This window comes from Anolis sagrei, chromosome 4 (genome assembly GCF_037176765.1).
Source record: "Anolis sagrei isolate rAnoSag1 chromosome 4, rAnoSag1.mat, whole genome shotgun sequence".
In the NCBI taxonomy this organism is placed as follows: Eukaryota; Metazoa; Chordata; class Lepidosauria; order Squamata; family Dactyloidae; genus Anolis; species Anolis sagrei.
The window spans coordinates 214,328,100-214,350,360 of record NC_090024.1 but is presented as its reverse complement, the minus strand read 5'-3'; the positions used below and the strand labels follow the sequence as shown (position 1 = coordinate 214,350,360).

At 37.3% G+C, this 22,261-nt stretch overlaps 1 protein-coding gene across 2 annotated transcripts in view; it reads right to left on the bottom strand.

Annotated features, from left to right (window-relative positions):
- The window catches only part of PPP1R16B (protein phosphatase 1 regulatory subunit 16B), a 135,726-nt gene that overhangs the window by 20,448 nt on the left and 93,017 nt on the right, over positions 1 to 22,261 (bottom strand). The window lies entirely within an intron of this gene.

The following is a 22,261-nucleotide window of genomic DNA, read 5'->3' as shown; positions in this document are numbered from 1 at the left end:
CAGTACACATTATCATTAATTTCAGCCACAGGTAGGAGAAGGAATCTGTCACAGAGAATCATTGCAAAATAATTAACCAAATAAACAAAATGTATTTTATTTAAACCAATATAGTCTTTTGGAAAGAATGAAAACATTGGGGATCCAAAAAATTCCACCTAACAAGAATGGTCAAATATATCCCTTTCCACTCCACTCTGCGGGCTGGTGTAGTTACATTGTAATGGCACATTCTTGTTCAGCTATTTGGAAGGCAAAGCATTTCCCATTTCTGGCCCTGACTGACAGCTAGATACTTCTATCTGTTCCATTTTTACTTAGAAAAGAAAATGAGTCAAGATAATTATGTGTGGAAATGCAGGTGCTGTTGAAGGCAACATGATGGTTGGGGACCAGTGGTGTTCATGAAAGCAGTGCTTGTATTTTATTCTAGATTTTAATTAAAGGAGCAATTAAAGGTGCAGAACCCAATTCACAAAATGGATTAAGAACCTATTGAGAAGCACACTAGAACAGTCTTTCCAAATCTGATACTTCTCAATCTGATGTTGGACTGGAGCTCCCATCATCCCCAGTTTGCATGCATATATTACAGTATACAGTCAGCCTTCCAGATTCACTAGGGTTAGAGGCATAGAAAAGTGAAACAATGTGAATAATGAAATTGCTGGGTTTTTTTTAAAAAAAATAGTGAGATATACTGGAGACAATCTCTAGGAATTTATAGATCTTCCAATATTACTTTATGGTGAACTTGCCCTGGAAGCAGAATAGAGAATCACACTGGAGGATCTAGAGATTCCTAAAGAGGTGCTCACTCTAGAAATCTTAAGTCCTCAAGCATGACTAGAAGAAGTTGACCATAGAGTTACAATGGTGGATCTTGAAATTCCTAGTGAGAACATTTTCAATCAAATTCATGAATAATCCAATGCACAAAAATCAAAACCACAAATATGAAGGGATGACTGTAATACACATGAAAGCTTTCTAAGGAATAAAACTTAAGGTGGAGTATAAGCAACTAACCAATGTGTGTGTTACAAATTCTGAAGATATTGTGCAGCTTACAGTCACTTCTATAGGAAACTACAACTGCAAATGATCTGCAAGGGTAGTTAGGTGTCAATCAGATTATGGTTGAAACTGATAAAAAGGAGGCACAGTTCTTCCTATATCAGTATATGAAGTAGTGATCCTTCTTTGCCAGAGTTCAGGATCAGAAGACACTTTCATAGCATAACAAGCAGCTTTCTCCCATCTGATCCCACCGCTGATCCCATCTTCCTCAATCTTTTTTTGCAGCCAGAAGAGACATCTGCAGAACCTTAAGAAGGTCATCCCTTGGGGCTGGGAGGTTTTTTTTTCTTTCACAAAAAAATGAACCTCATTCTTATTTATTATTGTCACTCCAGTTTTATACACCGTAAATTCACCTAAGAATTGTGTATGTGCCCCTATTAAACCATGCCAGCACACAAAATCCAATTTAGTTGGTGTGGCTGCATAAGCCAGTGTCAGAAATTCATAATTTTGCAAGCAGTCCACTAAAAAGCCTTTTCCTTTTCAGAACAGACTAAAATAGCTACCCTTCTGGAAATAATCTTTTACATCTGTTGTTCATGTATTTGAAACATAAAGTGATAGTTTTAAACTTGATGAGCATTCTCTTGACACTTGTTTTATTATCCTAAAGATTTTTGCATGCGGCTTTAAAAAAATCTTCCCTTTCTTAAAAAAAACAAAACAAGTATTATCCAAATGTTGATTTAGTGTTGTTCTAAGAACAACATTTGAAAACTGAAGGGTGGCAGGAGCAGCTTAACACTGGTAAAAACAGTGTCTTAATGGACCTGATCTATATATTTTACTACACAAGGGTGGCTCTGTAGAATGCTCTTATTCAGGATTCCAGGAAAAAAAAACACTTTTGTCCTCTTCCATTTCTTTCCCTCTCCTCTGCAAAAGACACTCTGGCTTGAATCCAGCCAATGGCCCCAACTAGAATAGAAGCACTGAAGCAATGCATCTTACATCAAGTGTCAATATAAAAGAGTCTAGTCTACTTGAGACTAAACAGAATGAGCATGCTCAATTTTCATAGATTTTTTTCTTCCATTGAGCCAATCCTAAAGATCATTTCCCTGACTTTATTTCCCCTTTTTTCTTTTCTAAAGTTCTCTCAGGCCAACTGATACTTCCCTTGCATGCTGCTTTGGTTATGTACAAACAACTAGTCCTTGGAGACTCAGCTAGCAGTATACAGAATTACGTTGAAACTATGGTAGAATCCTAAAAGTGTTACATTTAAACACAAACATATCACTTATTTTCCCCAACCTCTGCATGGGATGATTTAGTACACTGAGCAGGGCTACTCTTGGCATTTGTCCCACATGCCAATCCCTACATGTGGAGAACATCAGAGGTATTAAACAGTACAACCCTCATTGCTTCAATTTCAGAATTTGTAATATAGAGATCAAAAACATGTGTCAAGCACATGTAGATGGATGAAAAATCCCATCAACCCTTGTGATTCCCTGTACTGGCCAGGGTGGATGAAAGCTGTTGCCTAACCACATCTGCAGGGCAATGAATCTACAAGATAACTTCCGCAAGGCATAGAGTGGCTAGTATATTGTGCAATCTGCTGCCCATTTACATGCAGTGTGTCCTCCTTCACACAATACAGCCTCCTAATTTTAAGAGCTATCAGAGGACAGATCTCTATTTGAAGAAATGTTCTATTTTAAGACAAAAAACCCCACGACAACAAGGAGCCTTGAACTTTTTCATCCACAGGTGATCTCTGGACTACAGGAAATCCCACTCTACACACTGAGTCTTACCTCTCAAAAATGATTGGAGTTGTGTTATGAATCAGTTATTTGGGACATGAATTTGAGTTCTCACAATTTGTCAGGGAAAGTATGGCTTCTAGCATTTGGATTCCCCATCACAATGTTCCTGAGCTAATGAAAGCATCAGCCAAGAGAGACAGCATTATTACTTATTTTCCATTCCAAGACCTTAAAGGGCCAATGATACAGTGTTAGGATTATGCTGACAGAGAAGAGCATCACTGAGAAATGCACACTACATAATGACAAGCATTAGTAGGACTAAACTGATGTTCATAAAAGGTCATATAGGTTGCAAACACAAGAGTGAACACACCAACTAGAAACAGATAGAAGATGTGTAATTACAGCAAGCTAATTATCTAAGAATTGACAAATATAATCAATTGTCATCTTACAAGGAGAAGAGTTCAAGGACCAGATCTACTCGTACCTTTCCAAGCACACGAGGTTGTCATTTCAGGTAGCAAATCTCAAATGGCATGAAAGAGATCACTGAATTAATCATAATCTGAGTTGGTTTTTTTTGTTCTTCCTCTCACCACATAAAATAGTGAATGGGTAAAAATTATTTCACTTGCATGTCTGTATGCAGTTCTACACACACACACACACACACCCGGCAACCCTGGGTAGTACATGACCACACAGAAATAGTTATGAGTTTCATTTTGGCTCAATCCTGTATAGTAGAAAACACCGTATTGAAATAAACAGTCATATTTTCATCTCTTTTCTACTGCCAGCACAGACTAGATTTGCATAAAAACCGTTAGACACCCTCATGTTTTTGCCTGCTCTTAATGGTTCTGTAAACATCACTGCTGAATAATCCCATGCTTTTAAAAATGACGCATCCTGAACTGATTTGCTCATTAGACAAAAGTTAAAAGTCAGATGTGACAAATTACAGCAGTTCTTATTAAATAGATTGTTGCTGGCATGACATTTTTTTCATACTTGGTGCATTTTATTTTCTAAATAAGACAAGCATCCCATGTAGATGTTATTTTCCCATAGTACAAGTTATTCTCAAGACTGAAGAACATCATTTCCTATTACTATGGGAGTTCATTATGGCATGAAAAAAAAAGTATTTTCTCTTCATAGTGACAAGTCAAGCATCCTATTCTTCACAGGAAGAAGGAAAGGAGCCACCATGCTTGAACACTGCATACCCCAATTAGAATGCTAATAACCAACATTCTACAGATTTTGTTTTTATTCTGTTTCTTCCGAATGATTATTGGGAATATCAGCATTAGCATTTAACTCATGCTTTGTATTTGCATATCATTCCTTTATTGATTTGAAATATTTATCCTACAAAGTGAGATTTAAAATGCTTAAGAGCTCTTGAATTAAAATATAACAAAAACAATCCTTCCAGACAAATTATCATTATGGTAGATTCAGAAAAGTAGTGGAAGAGAAAAGTAAGTGAGTGTGTGTGTGTATGTGTGTGTGTGTGTGTGTGTGTGTGTGTGAGAGAGAGAGAGAATGCCTATGACAGAAAACTATACTATACCCAATACTGTACACACATCATGAATACATTCAGTCAAACATCTGAGTGACCAAATTCCTTGGTTCTTGGTTCTAGATCTGCCCCCTTGCTCCTGACCTTCAGGAATCAACTGAAATACTAGCTTTGGAATCAGGCATTCACAGATTGATGGATTGAACCGGTAAAGACTAAGAGTTATTGGACCACAATGTTTGGATTGAGTTGGATGATGTTTTTAACTCAGCAAACTGTCTTTTATATGTATTTCTAAAACTTTTTTATTATGTACGTTGTTTTTAAAAAGTTTTTTATTGTGTAGCATTGAATTTTTTGCTGTTGTTAGCCATTCTGAGTCCCTCCACGGAGGGATATAAATGTTCTAAATAAACAAATATTTCATGTGCCAGTTTGAAATATATCTATTTTATATGAATTGTAACCCACTGGCAATTAGAGCATCTCAAGACATTTTGCTCCACATGGAAAGCTAGCTGGACTGGCAGTTGCACCTTACTGTTTTTGTATGTGAGGTATTTGATTTTGCCATAATTATGTTGGAAACCACTTTGAGTTCCCCACCTTGGGGGGGGGGGGGGGGAGAGAGAGAGAGAGAGAGAGAGAGAAAAGTGGTATTCCATGGCATTGAGCCATGGCAGTTAAAGTGGTGGTAAAGTGGTGACAAATAAATAAATAAATAAATAATACTTTAATATTGGTGATGGACTAGCATCCTTTACTAGACTTGATGCAGCATGTTGCTTGTAGGGAGAGGACACACTGCTGAGTGATATACCCAGTTTTTCTTTTGCTGGTGGGAACGTCTGCTGAATACATGGGGCATACCTACATTGACCACTTAATTCAGTTTCAAAGCGGTATTGATGATTACATAGGAAAACCTGGAACCAGATTGACACCTGGGTGATAAATACATAAACCACAGATAATTGATTTGCTTTAAGGACTTTCTTTCACGTGCTTTCATGGCCATTTGTTGTCTAGCTGCCATATTGCATTGTCAGTGTAGATGGGTCCATGGGAAACAGATGGATGGCCCTTTTTCTACCACTGGAGCCAGTTGTCCCAAAAGGAATTAAGTCCTATAGCCTTGTCAACACTGCCTTGGTTTCCTCCAATGTGGGCCCTGAGAAGTGTAAACTACGATAACATAATGCTAGAACTTGTCTGTCACCTTCTTACTATTTCAACTTATAAAGTTACTTATACTTTTATTGACTTTGTACAGTACTGTTTTCAATGTATACTATTTTAATATGTTGTTAACTTTCTTGAGCCGCATTATTGAGAGAAAGGCACGATATAAACGGATTACGGTGATGATGATGTAACCCTTTAGATTTAATCATAATTAAAAGTCAGGATAAAGATGATAAATGCAGAAATACTTCTGAATTTTGTGAGATTTACTTAGATGTTTTTTTTTCTCTCTCTCTATTTCTCTCTCTCTCAAACTGTATCTCTCTCTTATGGAGATTTGAAGACCAACAGTAAAGTGCACACAAATTTAGTTCAGTTCAGTTCCATTCAATTTAATTTAATTTTTGTTTTTATCACACTATTGGACTGTTGAAGTTTTCTGGAAAGTGAACAGCTAAACTAAAATCAGGAAACATGGAGCAATATACAACAATAAAAACAGCACATAAAAAAACTGAAGATAAAACTTGTGCAAGGTGTAAAACCAATGCAGCACATGAAACTAAAATAAAGAAAGCAGCAAAATAAAATAATGGAACACTCTATAAGCACTAAAAACTGTTATCAAAATATGTTAGGAAACATAAAATACCTTTAATATATACTGAAACAAAGGTAATACACTCTTCTTTCAGTGGATACTTCAAATATTTATTGCTATTTTCAACATATAGTATTATTACCTTATATATACTTTTATAATATATCTCTACTTTTCTCGATCCCTCTTCCATCTTCCAAAAGAAAATAAAGAAAACTGAGCTTGAGCAGTGGCAAATGTAGTACTAGTCAACATAGTCCTCACAATATCCATTTAAGATAACTTGTACAACCCAACAAGCAAATCCAAATTTATGTTTGTGCTTCCCTTACAGGCTAACCACACCTTTCTGCTCTTCTAATAGGAAATGACTGACAGATGCATTACTCACCAGCAGTTCTGGTTTTCTCTTATTTACTCTGGATGCGATTTCTATTAGGACACTTAATTCAATCTGCCTTGTTTAAAAGCCATTTTGCACTAATAACATAGGGCTATAATCACATTGCCTCTGTTTCCAAGGAGGCCATGTTGTTGTGTGGAGATTAAATCTTGCCAAGTCCTTTTTTCCCTCCTTGTATTTTCTAAGAATAAAAATCAATATATAGTTTTGTTTTTTGCTACACCACATACAACTGTAGCCCATGATAAGTTCTGTAGCCATGCACACAAAAATAATTTCAAAATAATTTTACTGCATCAGATCATAGATTCAGCTAGCCCAGTATCTCATTTTCAAGCTGTATGAAGTTTAAAAAGTGAATAGACCACACCAGTTCTTTGCTCCCAATGTCTTCAGGAGAAGATTGCCTCTGAACACAGAGATTTCATTTAATTACCACCAAGGTCTAAATCCTTTAATAAGCAATCTAAGCTAGTGATTATGTGGAAGTCAATTCCATATTAGTTAGGTTTTCCCTCAAGAATATGCCCCACTACACACAAATGTTGGCCAGCTTGAGTGTACATACCACAGAATTGTATTGGGTGACCTAGAGATTCCAAGATAGTTATCGTCTCTTGAATTTTTTAGTTCCTCCAATGAACATCAAAAATCATCCTGGCGTCCCCTGGGCAACGTCCTTGCAGACAGCCAATTCTCTCAAAACAGGATGCTCCTGACACGACCAAAAAAAAAAAAAAACTCTACAGTAACTTATGGGGAAGTACACCATAGAATCATCTGCAGGACAAAGCAAATTCCAAGAGAGGATCTCTGAATCTCTAAGTCATCTGATGTAATGCTATGATATTCTGGTAATTCAACTAAGTTTATCCATAGTTTCACATAACCATGCCCCAGTCAGAAACACAACCTTTATGAAACACACACACACTCCCAATGAGCATTTGTAATTATTTATGGGCTGGATACAAATGACGGCCAACAGGGTCACTCATTTACATTTCCAGGGTGCCAAAAACCACTACTGACTGGGAGGAAGGCAAGTGCAGAGGCATCTGGGATATCTGCTTCCTATGGGGGGCCTTTGTAAGTGGAGTCTGTCCCTCTTTCTTCCTCATCTTCTATCTCTCTCATGACGGCTCCTTCAAGAAAGGCTCTGGGGGCACTCTATGTGCAACTAGACCCTTTTCACCAAAGGAGTGAATAGCTGGCAGCAAAACCTTACTTGTTTTAGAGTATTTCCAGTATGGGAGACTTATCCTGTCCAATTCAGTTATTCCTCTCATCTCTGACAGCATCCACTTACTTTTGAAAGCTGGCACTTCCCAAATAGCTGGTTCTGGACACAACTTGTTTATCATAGACTCTATGATTTATGTCCAGTCTTATCTGCTGAGCCAAGGAATTCAGACACTGTATCAAAAGATTCCTCAATGCCTACAGTTCAAAGCCAGCAAAGACTCTCCCATGTTTATAACATATGGCTTTTCTTGCCTGTTTTGCCTGATACACAATATGGTATAACTGTGCAAGACTTTGGGCTTCCACGATGCCATCTGTTTCTTGCTGAGGCCATGTGGAAGAGGAAATTTCACGCAGCTAAGATAAACCACCAGACTGTTGCTTCATTCCACAAAATCTCTTTCAGTGTTCCGTTCTCACAAAGAGTGCTTGATGAAAGCCTCTTTGCTTTTAGATTACTGCTTAGTCCTGAGAGGTTAGCATGCCTAGAATACACTCACTTTGTTGACCTTTCATTTACATTTAAGACCTTTATATGTGTGGAGGGTTTAGCTTGGCTATACTAGGTCATAGATTTTTAGAGAATATGAACAAGATTGATGTTCAACAGCTAGAACAGAGAGGCAGTTGGCCTCTGACAATTCAGTGAGCTGACTACTCTTGAAGCTCATGGGTATTCATGTCAAAGACATGAATAACTACATGATGGGACTGGACATTGTTTTAATGAGTGCTTATTGAATTATGTTTTATTACAGTTGTTATGATTTTATTGATGTTAACATTTTTATATTGTAATTGCATTTTGGTGGCAATGAATTTTGCCTTGTAAACCACCTTGAGTCGCCGGAAGGCTGAGAGGGGTGGTATACAAATACAGTAAATAAATAAATAAATAAATAAATAAATAAATAAATAAATTCCTCTACCACACCTTAAACATTGAAATTAAATTTTTGGAACATAGCTCCCAGATGATGTTCCAAAAATGATGATAATTTTTCAGGAAATCGGGGAAGACTACATAGCAAAAAAGTGGGCAGGTCAAGATCTTCCCAATACCCTTTCTGTCTTGATATCCTCTTTTCTCTTTCTGATAGTAGTATCCTAGCATCTAGTCTAGACTAACATTTTTTAAACTTCCAGGTATTTTGATTTGCCATGCGTACTTAGAAGTTTCTCATCATAATTATTAAAATGTGTATCTCTTCCAATCCTGCCAGTAAAGACTTCACATGACTCCTTTAAAAATTCTGCTCTAACGATGTTTTCATATAAAGACTTACATAACTGATTGAGATTAAATGATTAATCAACTAAAATGTCTTGTATCAGATGGCAGCCCTATTTACTTTATATAATTACCACTAATCATACATTTCTAAAAAGAATAAAAAGCTAAATATATATATATATAAAGTGGCTAAAGAGAACACACATTGCCCTTTAGAGCATCTATAGGCTGCAACAATAACCTAATGTTTGAAAAGGCAGCAGTCAAATTGCCCCGTTGAACCACAACAACCACTTCTCCTTACATCTTGCTTTAACAATTCTTCACCATTTTGCTGAAAGTTTTTTGTTACCCTGGTGCGAAAGCTGCCCACACAAGAAAATATTTTCAAGACCATTCCCTCCTCCCAATGGTAAAAGTCGCATAGTCAATCTATAATCTACTCCACTGTTATTAGGTAAAATATATGCCCACACCTCCTGAGTTAGGCATTTGTAGTTGCAGTTTTCTGTCTATTAAAAAGGTTATTTTTATAGATGAACCCACAAATAAATACATACATACATACATACATACATACGCACAAACAACAGAAACTGACTTATTGGTTCTGTAAAGAATGAACAATGAGACAGATTGCAGTTCAAATAATATCAAAGTCTACAAAGGAAAGAAACTATGGCCTTTTTCACAGCTTGCACTATGGATCTATGCCATTTGGTTTCAATTAATTGTTGAATGTAGGAGGACAAAAATTTCCTTTAATGACACAAAATCCTCTCCTAGCCCATGCTAATAGCCATGGATCTTTAATATCATTAGTGGGAACTAAACATCTCTTAATTTGACACAATTTTAACTGTCATGGCTCTGCCCTCTCGAATCTTAGCCTTTGTAGCTTATTGAGAAACTAAGAAAAGACCACTCTAGCATTGTAATTCATGGGAGTATAGAGAATTCTAAGTAACTGCCAATCCCAGAATTCCATAGAGCAATGAGAGATACATTATATTTACCTCTCCCAGTGTGGGATAAAGATGAAGTCATTTTCTAGGGTTCCCAATTACATGGAGAGTCTACATGTATAGAGGCTATCCTCTTTGGTAACTCCTTGTCCACACAAGAAATTAAATGGGACAGTGCCAATATTTGGTCATCTTCAAATGTTCAATAATGCAATGCTCTAGGGATAGAGTATTTACCCAGGCTTTGCTTCCTTTGGAGGAAGATCACTAAAGGATTGTAGTATTTTGTAACATCTCTCTTGTAACAGTTGTTTATTTCTATCTATAGGCAATCACTTGTGGTCAAGTATGATTGTCTTCCAAGGGTTGAGTCCATGAGTTGTTTATTTGGTGCAGGTTGAGCATAGATGGAGACAAACAGCCAAAGTTCAATAAACATGAGAGAGAGAGAGCTCTTATGACAAATGGGTTGTGGAGTATTAGTCTAAATGAGGTTGAGATTCAACTACCCACCAATGGAGTGGATTGAGGCCCAGTGGCCGACACCCCCCACCACTTTTGAAAACTAGATCAATACACAAACTGGGGTTGAAGGCAACAGAAACAGAGGTTTATTACTTTCAGACCTGAAAGGATGTCAGATACAGAGTCTGTGCTCCAAAAGATTGGGCATAAAGCATGCAGCAAAGTACAGGACATTTAATTCATTCTGATAGCCCTTTTGAAATTGCTCCAGGTAACTGTGGATTATTGGAAACATTCTGCTGAAAATATTACTGCCAAGGTTCAAAGATCTCTTAGAGTTGTGTTTATACAGAGAGTCCTTGGTATCCACTTGGATTTGATTTCAGGAACTCCTATGGATACCAAAATTCATGAATGCTCAAGTCCATTATATACAGTGGCATAGTAAAATGGCATCCATTATATAAAATGGCAAAACCAAACTTTTTTTTTAATCTTAAAAATATATATCATGCCTTTGATTATTGAAATCATGGATACAGACTTTATGGATATGGAGGGCTGATTGTACTGAGAACATACAAGTATTCACACATTTGTCTTGAGAGCATTCTTGGTAATATAGATATACATCCTGTGGGTACATTTACTGGTCTCATGTATATGTGCATGTGCCTGTGTGTTCAATAAACGTGTCCATGGGAAATAACAATCTCAGATCTCTGTATGTAGCCTGGCCTTTGCTTTTCTTGTCTTATCAACTCAAAAAGACAAAAAAAAAGACGAAGAGACACATTTAAGTAGATTCTTTACAGAGATAATGCAATCCATGCCACTTCCATTCAAATGCTTTTCTTTCATACACATAATTGCATCTATATTTTAAAAAGCTTAATTTTCATCTTTGATGTGCCACCAAATTTTTATCTCTGCCTGAGGGCAAGGTCTCTTTGAAACTATAATAAACTGTATACTCATGAAATTGCAAAGCAAATGATTACTTCCAAGACGATCCCCCCAGCAGTTGCTTTATCTAGAGCCTGAGCTGTGCAACTATGTATGCTGATGAGCCTGAAAAGCTCTTTATCTCTGCAGTACATTCAAGCCCATTTCAACAAATGCTTCTTCAAAAAAGTGCTCTTGCACTGGACTAAAATCTATCTGGAAAGTAAATGTAAACATTTAAATTAACTCTAGGCTCCATAAGTCTGCTGAACATATCTCAGAGTCCCAGGAACTGTAAAGAAAATACACAAAGAACTAAGCTTAATCAAAATGAGGAAACTTAATAGAAAACATTTATCTCTATTATCTTCATGTTTCAAATGTAGATACCATTGACAAACTTACAGAGGATTTCACTCAAGGAAACTCTTCATAAATTATAATGGTAATACTGACTGCCTTTAAAATTTGTGGGAATGGGTTGAGGTTTGTCACATACCCACTTTGATGTATATTCTTGTAATGGAACAACTCCCAAGCATCTATCTTGCATTCTGATCCAACACATATACATCAGTAACCCAGTCATTTGTGCTGACACACACCTGAGTTCTCACCACCTTTAGAATTATGATACAATGAAGTACAAGTTCCTTTCAAACTGTCATTTGAAGTGCAAGCTCCTTTCAGACTATCATTTCGTGATTAGTAAATGTATGGGATTGAAACTGTGAATTGCATAAGAAAGCTCTATAAATTGCCACCGTTTCAAGAGTCCATGCATGCATGTGTAGGCAAATAGTCGCCCAAGGGCTGAGAAAAGCAATATATAAATGAAGTAAATAAATAATAATAATAAATAGAGGTTTCTCTGTATAACTAAAACCTTACTCCTTCAGCACTGGTGACTAAATGGACACAATCAAGTGTTGATGCAAGGACACAGAAGAGTGTTTGATTTGAAATGAGCAAGGTAGATGGGATAACCATGGTCTCACTTTGTCCTCATGTACCTGACTTTCCCATGGACCTGGCCTTCCCCATCTGAAATATGGCCTCAACCCCTTTTTATGCCCCACAGCCCCATTGATTTCCCAAGGCCTGCAAGCCAACCATTAAAAACATGTTTTTAAATGATAAAAGAAATCTTAGAATAACAGAGTTGGAAGACACTACATGGGTCATCTAGTCACACACCCTGCCATGCAGGAAAAGCACACTCAAAGTATCCCTGACAAATGTCCTCAAACAGATCATGTTGAAAAAAGGAAGTAGACTTCCTGAGCACCTTCGGATGCTATTTTTGGCCAATTTTTCATTCACAATGGGGCAATATGGCCTACCATAGTTGTTTAAAACATTGTCCCTCACACTCACTACAGTTTCCTAGTTTGGTTGTTGACACAAATACTGAGCAAAATGGAGCCAAAATGACTCTCTCTAGTAGCCAGAGAGCCCATTGTGATATTTAAGTCAGATTTTGTCCCATGGAAAATGAATTTCAAAAAGAAGGTTGTCTTACCCTGGTTATATTTCAATGTCACTCTCCCTCACTAGAAAACCTTCTATAACTGAAGTTATGTGATGGTATGGTATTGTTCAAAGCTGTATTATAATGGAAACAATATGGTTGCTACTAGTCACCTAGAGAATCAGGACACAGCTAGCAAGTGTAGCATAATCATTGCTATTAATACAAAAAAAAGTGACAGAGGCAATCAAAATTTCATTGGCTCTAATTTAGACTATCCTTGATTTACAAACATCTGAATTACAAATGACTCATAGTTAAGAACAGGGGTGAGACAACGAGAAGTGAGAAAAATCTACCCCTTGGAAAGGACATTCACTCCTGAAAGAGCTATCAGGGGGCAAATGTGTCTCCACTGAAGCTTTATCAGTAATCCTTGTTTCAACACGAAGCCAATTTTTCCAAAATCCAATTATCACAGGGACAGAAAGTGAGGTGAATTCTTCTGAGCAGGAGCACAGACAGCAAAACAAATGTCACACAGGGGTGGTAACCCTTCCCTATGTTATCAAAAGTCATTAAAAGTTGGAACCGGTGCATTTTAAGTGTAATTACAGCCACACACACACACACACACACTCCAATGTACATACAAATTCAGCTTAAGAGCAAGCCTACAGGACCTATCTTGTTCATAATGTGGGAAGTGCCTGCATTTTATTTATTTATTTATGAAATTTGTACTCTGCCTTTCCCCAATCAAGGGCCCAAGGCAGCTTACAGCCAATAAAAACATACAATATAAAATTAAGAACAAGTGAAAACCACAAATATTAGCAAGTGCTGTTTAATCCTTATTAAAACCCCAACAAGATAGACAAAACCACCCTGTCAAATGGCTTTCTTAATCTTTTCTGGTTTCCCACGCATGCATTTGTTGTTGTTGTAGTAGTAGTAGTAGTAGTAGTAGTAATAATAATAATAATAATAATAATAATTATTATTATTATTATTATTATTCTAACCCACCTCTCCTCAAGGCTCCAGGTGAGTTTCAGAATAATTAAAACACATAAACATTGTAAAAATACTACAAATACACATATTAAAACGTATTTCTATAAAATACATGTTAAAATACAAAAAACAGAGATCTGTTCATACCTCCTCTCATAATTAATATGGATGCATTACCAACAACAATGGGTGTATTGTAAATCCTAGCCTTATACAAATTAGTTCATGCTGCCAGAGGGAGGTGTATTTCTCAGTGCCCAAACCCGGTGCTGGGCCAAGACTTTGAGTACTCCAATCATTGACAATGTCTATCAATTTCAATCCAGTGCACCACATCACAATTGAAGGTGTGCATCGACATTCACAAGACAACTTTTATTAACAATTCAATAGTGGCTGAAATAGTGGGCCACTATAAAGGTTTCATCTAAGAATCACTGAACCTAACTTTTATTTTAAAATAGAAATGTATATTCAAGAAATCACTGCAACAGACTAAAGGAAGGGAAATTAATTGCTTGCCTTCCAGCATAGCATGAGCCACTCAAAGCAAGTATTTGCTGGCAGTTACCTAAGCAGAAACTGTAACATGGATTGACAGACAAAGGCAAAAATAAAGATTGTTCCCAACACTGACAAACTCATCTGTAATTTTCAAACTAACACTCATGTTCCTCAGACTTTTTAAAGGTCACGGGCCTTCTTTGTAACAAAAGCCTATGTGAAGTGTAACCAGCTCAATGTACTGCAAATTTCTTCATAGAGCAGGAATTGAAGTCATGCAGAACTCCAGATATTGTTGGATTCCAAGTCGCAGCTTCTCTAGGTAGCCTAGCTAAGAGTGGGGAATGCTGGAATTTGCAGTCCTCTAACACCACGAGGATCACATAATTCTCATCTTTTATAATAAAATAAATAAATGTCCCTTCAAAGATGCTACTATGTATGAAGCTTAATGCATCTCAGCAGAACTGTAGTGAGGGGGGTGGGATTTAGGGGTTCAACCCCTCCCCCGAAATGTTTCAGATTTTTTTTAAAAAACCTGGTTTACTCATGAATTTTAACTGGTTAACCAACTCTCCATGCTAAGTCTATGAGATGCAAAAAATTAAGAGTCCCTCCAGAACTGCAAGCACTATCTCAAGCAAATATTGACAATTTATTCACACTGTCATTACTTGCAGCAATAGCTGATGTAGCGAAGCAACCAAGTTGGGGCGGGGAGTGTTGAATGCTCTCATTAAGGAGGCCAGACTTGGTGGAGGTGGTTGACAGGGGCGGAGCTGCAGGCTATTGAAGGCTGCTCTGCCCCTGCTGTGCTCTTTGCTTCAGCATGAGCTAGGAGGCAGGTTTCAACCACCCCCCCCCCAAAAAATTTCAACCCCTCCCGAAAAATTTTTCTGGCTACGGCCCTGCATCTGAGTGTCTGGACAACTCAAAATGTATACAGTTGACTGTATCTTCAACGTATCTCATGCAAAATACAATAAAATACAATATTTAAAACCCCTTTAATGCTCAAAGCTCCAAAAGGTCTGTGTTGAAAGCGCGTTGTAGAGCATTCACCCTCTGACAGATTAGCCCTGGATTTCCATGATCCGATTTTCAGTGAGGACACCCAAACTTTATATTCTATGAACGGAGCTTTTTAGCTACAAAAATGGAAAGGAAAGATGGAACTATTTTGTCAGATAAACCAAAATTTTGATCCACATAATTCTGTAAATCAACACTAAGATGGTTAAAGAGAATTTCCAAGAAAGGAAAGGAAAGGAAAGGAAAGGAAAGGAAAGGAAAGGAAAGGAAAGGAAAGGACGGTAAGCAATGGGCTCAAATTTAGTACTGGCCGATTGGTATGTTAGAAATGAAACGGTCAATCCCTCACTTCAGATAGGTTAAGGAGCACTGCTGTAAATTATCAAGCTTTCTGAGGGCCCATCCACACAATACCTTTATCCCCGTAGCTCCCAGTTCAAAATGGAGGCTGGCCAAACAATCATGCCTTCTAGCCTAATAGTGAACCTAGGTATACATTTTGTTAGTACTGACTAGATTTGATCCATGTAATCTGTTGATTTTAGGTCTACTCTAACTGGGAACAATTCTGATGTATTAAATTTACAACATTTTCAATGATTTTGGTAAAACTATTAGGTTTTTAAAGTTAGTACAAAATTACAGAAGTCATGCTGAAAATCATGAGGTATATTTCTGTATAAATTTCAGAATTGCTTAAATAATAATAGGTAAAGGTAAAGGTTTACCCCTGACATTAAGTCCAGTCGTGTCCAACTCTGGGGGTTGGTGCTCATCTCCATTTCTAAGCCGAAGAGCCAGTGTTGTCCACAGACACCTCCAAGGTCATGTGGCCGGCATGACTGAATGGAGCACCGTTACCTTCCCTCCAGAGCGGTACCTATTGATCTACTCACATTTGCATGTTTTCAACCTGCTAGGTTGGCAGAAGCTGGGGTTAACAACGGGAGCTCATGCCACTCCCTGGATTCAAACCTGCGAGCTTTCTATCAGCAAGTTCAGTAGCTCAGCAGTTTAACTCACTGTGCCACTGAGGGCTCGGTGTAATAATAATACTGCAAAAATAACAGTAACACAAGATCTAAAAAATTCTTATTTCCACTTGAACCACAATATAAACCTAGAAATCTCTGTATGAATATATGGACATTCTATCATACATGTGTGCTTTCAAGTTGCCTGCTGATTTAGAACAAGCCCATGAATTTTGTAGGATTTTCTTAAACAAGGAATATTCATGGGTGGGTATACCAGTTGTTTCTCATGAAATATAGCCTACAGCACCTTGAATTTGTACTAACATAGATCTAGTTAGTACAAATCCAAGTAATAACCAGATCTGATTTTGCTTAGCTTCCAAGATCAAACAGGATCTGATGCCTTTAGGATATTTAGGGCACTTCTTCTGTTCCATGTGAATAATTGCACCAATGGTTGGATCAGCAGTGCTTACATGCAGTACTTGAGTTGAATATAAATATGCGGGCTTTTAATTCAGACTATTTGACTAACACCTTAAAGGCAGTAGATTGTGTTCTACATCACTACCATAAAAGTCTTCTCCAGAGCCCTGCAATCTCAACTCTAATTCTTACCAGGTCACTTCAATTTCACCCTTTCAATATAATTTTCTCCCTGCATTGATGCTTAATGCCAAGGACTTGAAATGGCAGCAGAGGTGGGGTAAGCAGGAGCTGCAGAATGGATAAGTTTGCAACAACTATTTCCTTCTGCAGAAGCTAATTGAGCTGTTCACCTCAAGAAGGCAAAGGTGAAGGTTTTAGTTACATGCTCTTGCATATAATGTTTATTCCGGTTCTGAGAAGGAGAACTAATCTCTTTCAGTGTCAGACAACATGAAAATAATTCTTTAAAATGAACATATCTCTATCAGGAATAACACAGAAAATGCAAAACATTCTATGGGGACAGAAATTCAAATTTGTTGCATAGTTTCAGGAAAAAAATTAAAATTTAGTGAATATACTACTTAATATATTTTCTCTTTAATTTTTGCCTCTAAAACAACCTATATAAAATGTTTGGGGATCTGCACCCAACAGGTACTCCTTCTATGTCTGGAGATCAAAGGCAAGAGAAGGACCAAAAGGGGGGAGATCCATACCGATCATAATTATCAAAGCAACCAAAGCATTCCCATCTCGCTGTCTGCAACATGATCGCCCAGCAGCCTGACACCATGTTCACGGTCTGACTGTGCTTACAGCAGCTGGTGCACAGCTCTCTAGAGAGCAAGGAAGAACAACCTTCAAAAAAAGAAAGAAAGAAAAGAGCAGCAAGGAGACATGCTATCAATTAGAGCATTTTCTTACAACAGGTTGGAGTGCTATATGTGTTTCATACAAATATATGTTCAGGTTTGATTTTGGGTTTTTTTTATGTTGTTTTTTAGTCGCTCACTGATAAAGAAATAACCCAAGAGGGACCCAGGAGATTTGCCTTCTTCATAAATCCTGTATGACAATGTAGCCTAACATAAACAAGACCTTCAGACAGGCGCTTTTGAAAGGCATCTCCCACCTTACATGAATGGTATTATTTTTCAGCATTCCAAATGCAACAGGGACAAGTTAGTTCAGGGTCAAGCTATATGAGCCACTAGAAATATGAAATCAGATCTACTAGGTTTTCCTCAAAAACAAACACCAGTTGCTGGTATGTGTATGTGAATAATATTTAGAGAGAACACGGTTGTGAATATAGCAATGGGATAAGATTATTTCTTTTCCTTGTGCCATTTTTCCAGTCTAAACATTCTTCTTAAGGATTTACCCCACTTTTTTCATGTCAGGAGTGACTTGAGAAATGCCCCCCCCCCCCGAAATTCTCATGGTGGTTCGCGAAAAGGCCTTTGGTGCATTATTTAAACTGTTATGTTTATTCATATCATGATCTGATCACTATACTCAATATATCCCATATGCATGGGGGTATTGGGGTAATGATACAAAAGGTTTGCTAGGCTAGACCCTCTTTCACTCAGACTCAGCCCCCCCCCCCAAAACTCAGCCCCGCCCTGAAACCCCTCCTGAAAAAAATCCCCCCCCCTCCCCCCGCCGAAACGAAATCCTTGCTACGGGCCTGTCTGGCATAGTTCATAAAAAACCTATTAAGACACTGGTTTTAAAAGAATAGCAAAGTTTATCAATGTACAGTAGAGTCTCACTTATCCAACATAAATGGGCCGGCAGAATGTTGGATAAGCAAAAATTATTTATTTATTTGCCGCATTTGTATATCACCTTTCTCAGCCAGAGGTGACTCAAGGCAGTTGGATAATAAGGAGGGATTAAGGAAAAGCCTATTAAACATCAAATTACTTTATGATTTTACAAATTAAGAGCCAAAACATTATATTTTACAACATATCAACAGAAAAAGCAGTTCAATACATGGTAATGTTATGTAGAAATTACTGTATTTACAAAATTTAGCACCAAAATGTCACAATGTATTGAAACAGCTGTGCATCCGGACGGGAGGCAGACTGTGTTGGATAATACAGAACATTAGATGAGCAAAGGTTGGATAAACGAGACTCTACTGTACCTCTAGTTGAAATTCAAAATGGCATTTAAACCCTTAAATGGATAAGGATCTCAATTTGACAAAGCATACAACCCTTTATATGTCTACCCAAGAACAATGATCTACTGTAGAAACCTTGCTTTGTGTCCCACTAATGGGGGCAATACACTATGTGAGGACACCAGAGCTGGCCTTCCTCCCTATGGAATCCTGATTATGAAATGCCCTTTGGAAATCCAATTGGCACAGACCTTGCTTTCAATTCAGCTTCAGTATATTAATGCCCATCCAAACACAAACCAGAGTTTCTCTGCTAGGTCTGCAAGATCAGATGGGATCTGGTGTTTTTAGTGTATTTAGGCCACACACAAACCAAGAAACAGAATTAAATAATTAAATCTTCAGCTTCTCATAGATATACAAAGAAAATAATATAAGATGTCAACAGAGCTTTAAGAAGTTGCCTTTGGAAACTATACCATTCGTAGACGATCATCATCTCAACATCCTGGCCGTGTAATTGAAAAGTACCTTTTCCAAGCTCTAGGCGTTAACACATGGATGTCAACACATCATCAGGCTCTTGGAAAAAATTTCCAAAATCACAACTTATTACAACAGGCAAATTTTACCATTACAACTTTTTATAAAACATATTTCAAACTTTGGCAGCTATTTGTAAGTTGCTACAGCAATTGTTTGCACACTGTCATGAAATGGTTACAGGAAAAAAGCTTAAAGAGAAATGCTAAAACTTACTGGCTAAAAATTGAAACTAGCACACACAGAGAGATGTACACACCTACTCAGGCATTAAGAGTAGAGACAAATATAGGGAAATGCCAAAGTAATGGACACTGGACTCTATTATCACTCCAGGCTCAAAGTCCTATGTCACCATAGTGACTACTTTCTTGACATTAACTGGAAACCAGGGCAAAGAAGTATTTGTATTATAAAAGAAAAATTTGCATCCTGCTGCGTTGAATACAAACTCTTCATCAATAGGAATGAAAAATGGTATTAATAAAGTCAAACTCTTATATCCCACCAGCGCTAGGTCATTGGGGTATTAATTCTATAATTCTATTTTTAAAAACTCAGAATAATCCTGGATTTCACTCCAGTCTTCTGTTCAACAATTCGGCATATAAATACCTTGAAAATTAGATAACAAAGAGTCAGAAAGCTGGAAAGGTTAAGGTCCCTAAACTTAATCTAACTCCCTGCTTCCCAGTGTGGGGCACATACGCCACTGGAGGGGGGGGGGGATTTGATTTTGGAAGGGGGCAATTCAAGAATGAGTTGCCCCCTCTTTTGCCTTTCTTGTGATTCCTTGGGCCTTGTATACAGTATACAAATAAATATTATGACATGCACATTTTAAAAATTAAAATCAGAATGTACATGGACAATCTCCATTGTCAGCTGGTGACAATGGAGAGGGAGAAAGCCTGCTAATAGAGAGAGAAAGCAGAAAGTTAGCTAGAGAGTGTATGAGCAAGAAAAGTGAGGCAACTTTCATTCCAGATGCCCCCACTCCTCTCAGTGTTCTTTTAACATTACAAACTATACAAATTATGTAAATATCTTTCTGTATAGTAATTAAAATGATCAAAATATTACAGAAAAAGCTTCCATTAAAATATATTTATGCATTTCAGTTCTCTATTATATGTTTATTTGCTATTTTTATATCACTTCATATATATATTTTTAAGAATTTATTCCTCAGCATTTCAACTGTACTTTCATTCTTTTATTTTTCTCTTACATGGATACCATGTTTTTTGGAAACTTGTTTAGACCAAGTTAATGACCTTTTAGGCTTCCTCCATGTGAATACAAGCTCACTTTTTGAATAATAAGAAGTATATGCTCTAACTCTTAAATGTGGCAAACTGAAACACATGAGAACTGTGTATAGGACACATCTTCATTAACCCAATTTTATGTTTAATGTTTTTTCCCCACTTATTTTGTAGTATAAGTCAAAACATATTTTTTTAGTTCTGTGATGTTTAATTTGTTGCAATGAACCACTGTTGATGTCTAACATGTTATTATTTAATTTATGGTTTGTTTATTTGCTTTTTTGGTTGCACTTTATGGCATTGCATGTTTGCCTCTGTATGTTGTGAACCGCCCCAAGTCCCCATTGGGGAGATAGGATGGAACAGAAATAAAGTTTTATATTATTATTATTGTACTGACCCAAAAACACAGTATGTCACAGCAAACGAGATCTATATGCTGGATTTCGTATCACAAAATCACAAGTCGAACATTTCCCAAGCGTCTAGGACTGTGTGAGATATTTTCAAATGATGTGCGCAGATCCAAGTAAGGTGGCCTTTTGCAGTTGACAGATTGTGATTTTGTCTATGTTTATTGTTTCCAAATGCCGTCTGAGATCTTTTGGCATGGCACCCAGTGCGTCAATGACTACTGGGACCACCTGTACTGGTTTATGCCAGAGCCTTTGCAGTTTGACTTTGAGGTCCTGATAACCTCTGAGTTTTTCCTGTTGTTTTTCCTCAATGCGACTGTCACCTGGTATAGCGACAATTATTATTATTACTACTACTACTACTACTACCCTGAATTCCAGAAGAATGTATAGAAACAAAAGGCTCAGGTAACTTAGCTAACAACCACTATTTATTTAGTGTTTTGCAAAATACACTCTACATAATTATATATATCCTAAGCTCCTCCACACAATTGGGGCCCTCTCTTGCACAGAAGAGCTCTGTATGTTTCCTTCCTGTGGACTTCAAGCACAACAATGGTGCAAGATATGTCTGTGGACTGTATCAGTGGTGGGAAGTGGGATTGGCTCCTGCACAGCTATTTCACTCCTTTCTTACGTTACCAAAAATCAAGTTGAACAAGCACCAAAATCAGAAAAAGAAAGACACCTGGGACAACATTTTTCAGTTTTCAACAGGAGAACTAATAAGCCATCTTGACACTCACCTGTCATGTTCAATGAGATCAGGGCTAAATTGATGTTAACTTTTTGTGCAGAAAAATCTACCTGTGCTCAGAGATGACACTTGCCTTTTGCAAGAAAAATGGGATGCGATGAAAACTTGCTGACCTACGTTTTTGCTTTATCACCAGTTGAAAGAGAAAAATGAAAGCAATTTATTGTCAAGAAGGGATTATTCTACACCTATCTTTGTAGGAGAGGTTTTTGGCTTCACTCCTATGAACTTGTCTCTTAAATATGAGACAATGTGTGTTGCCCCAAATACATTCTTGACACTGCTAAAAGAGAAACACTAGAGAGTTATTT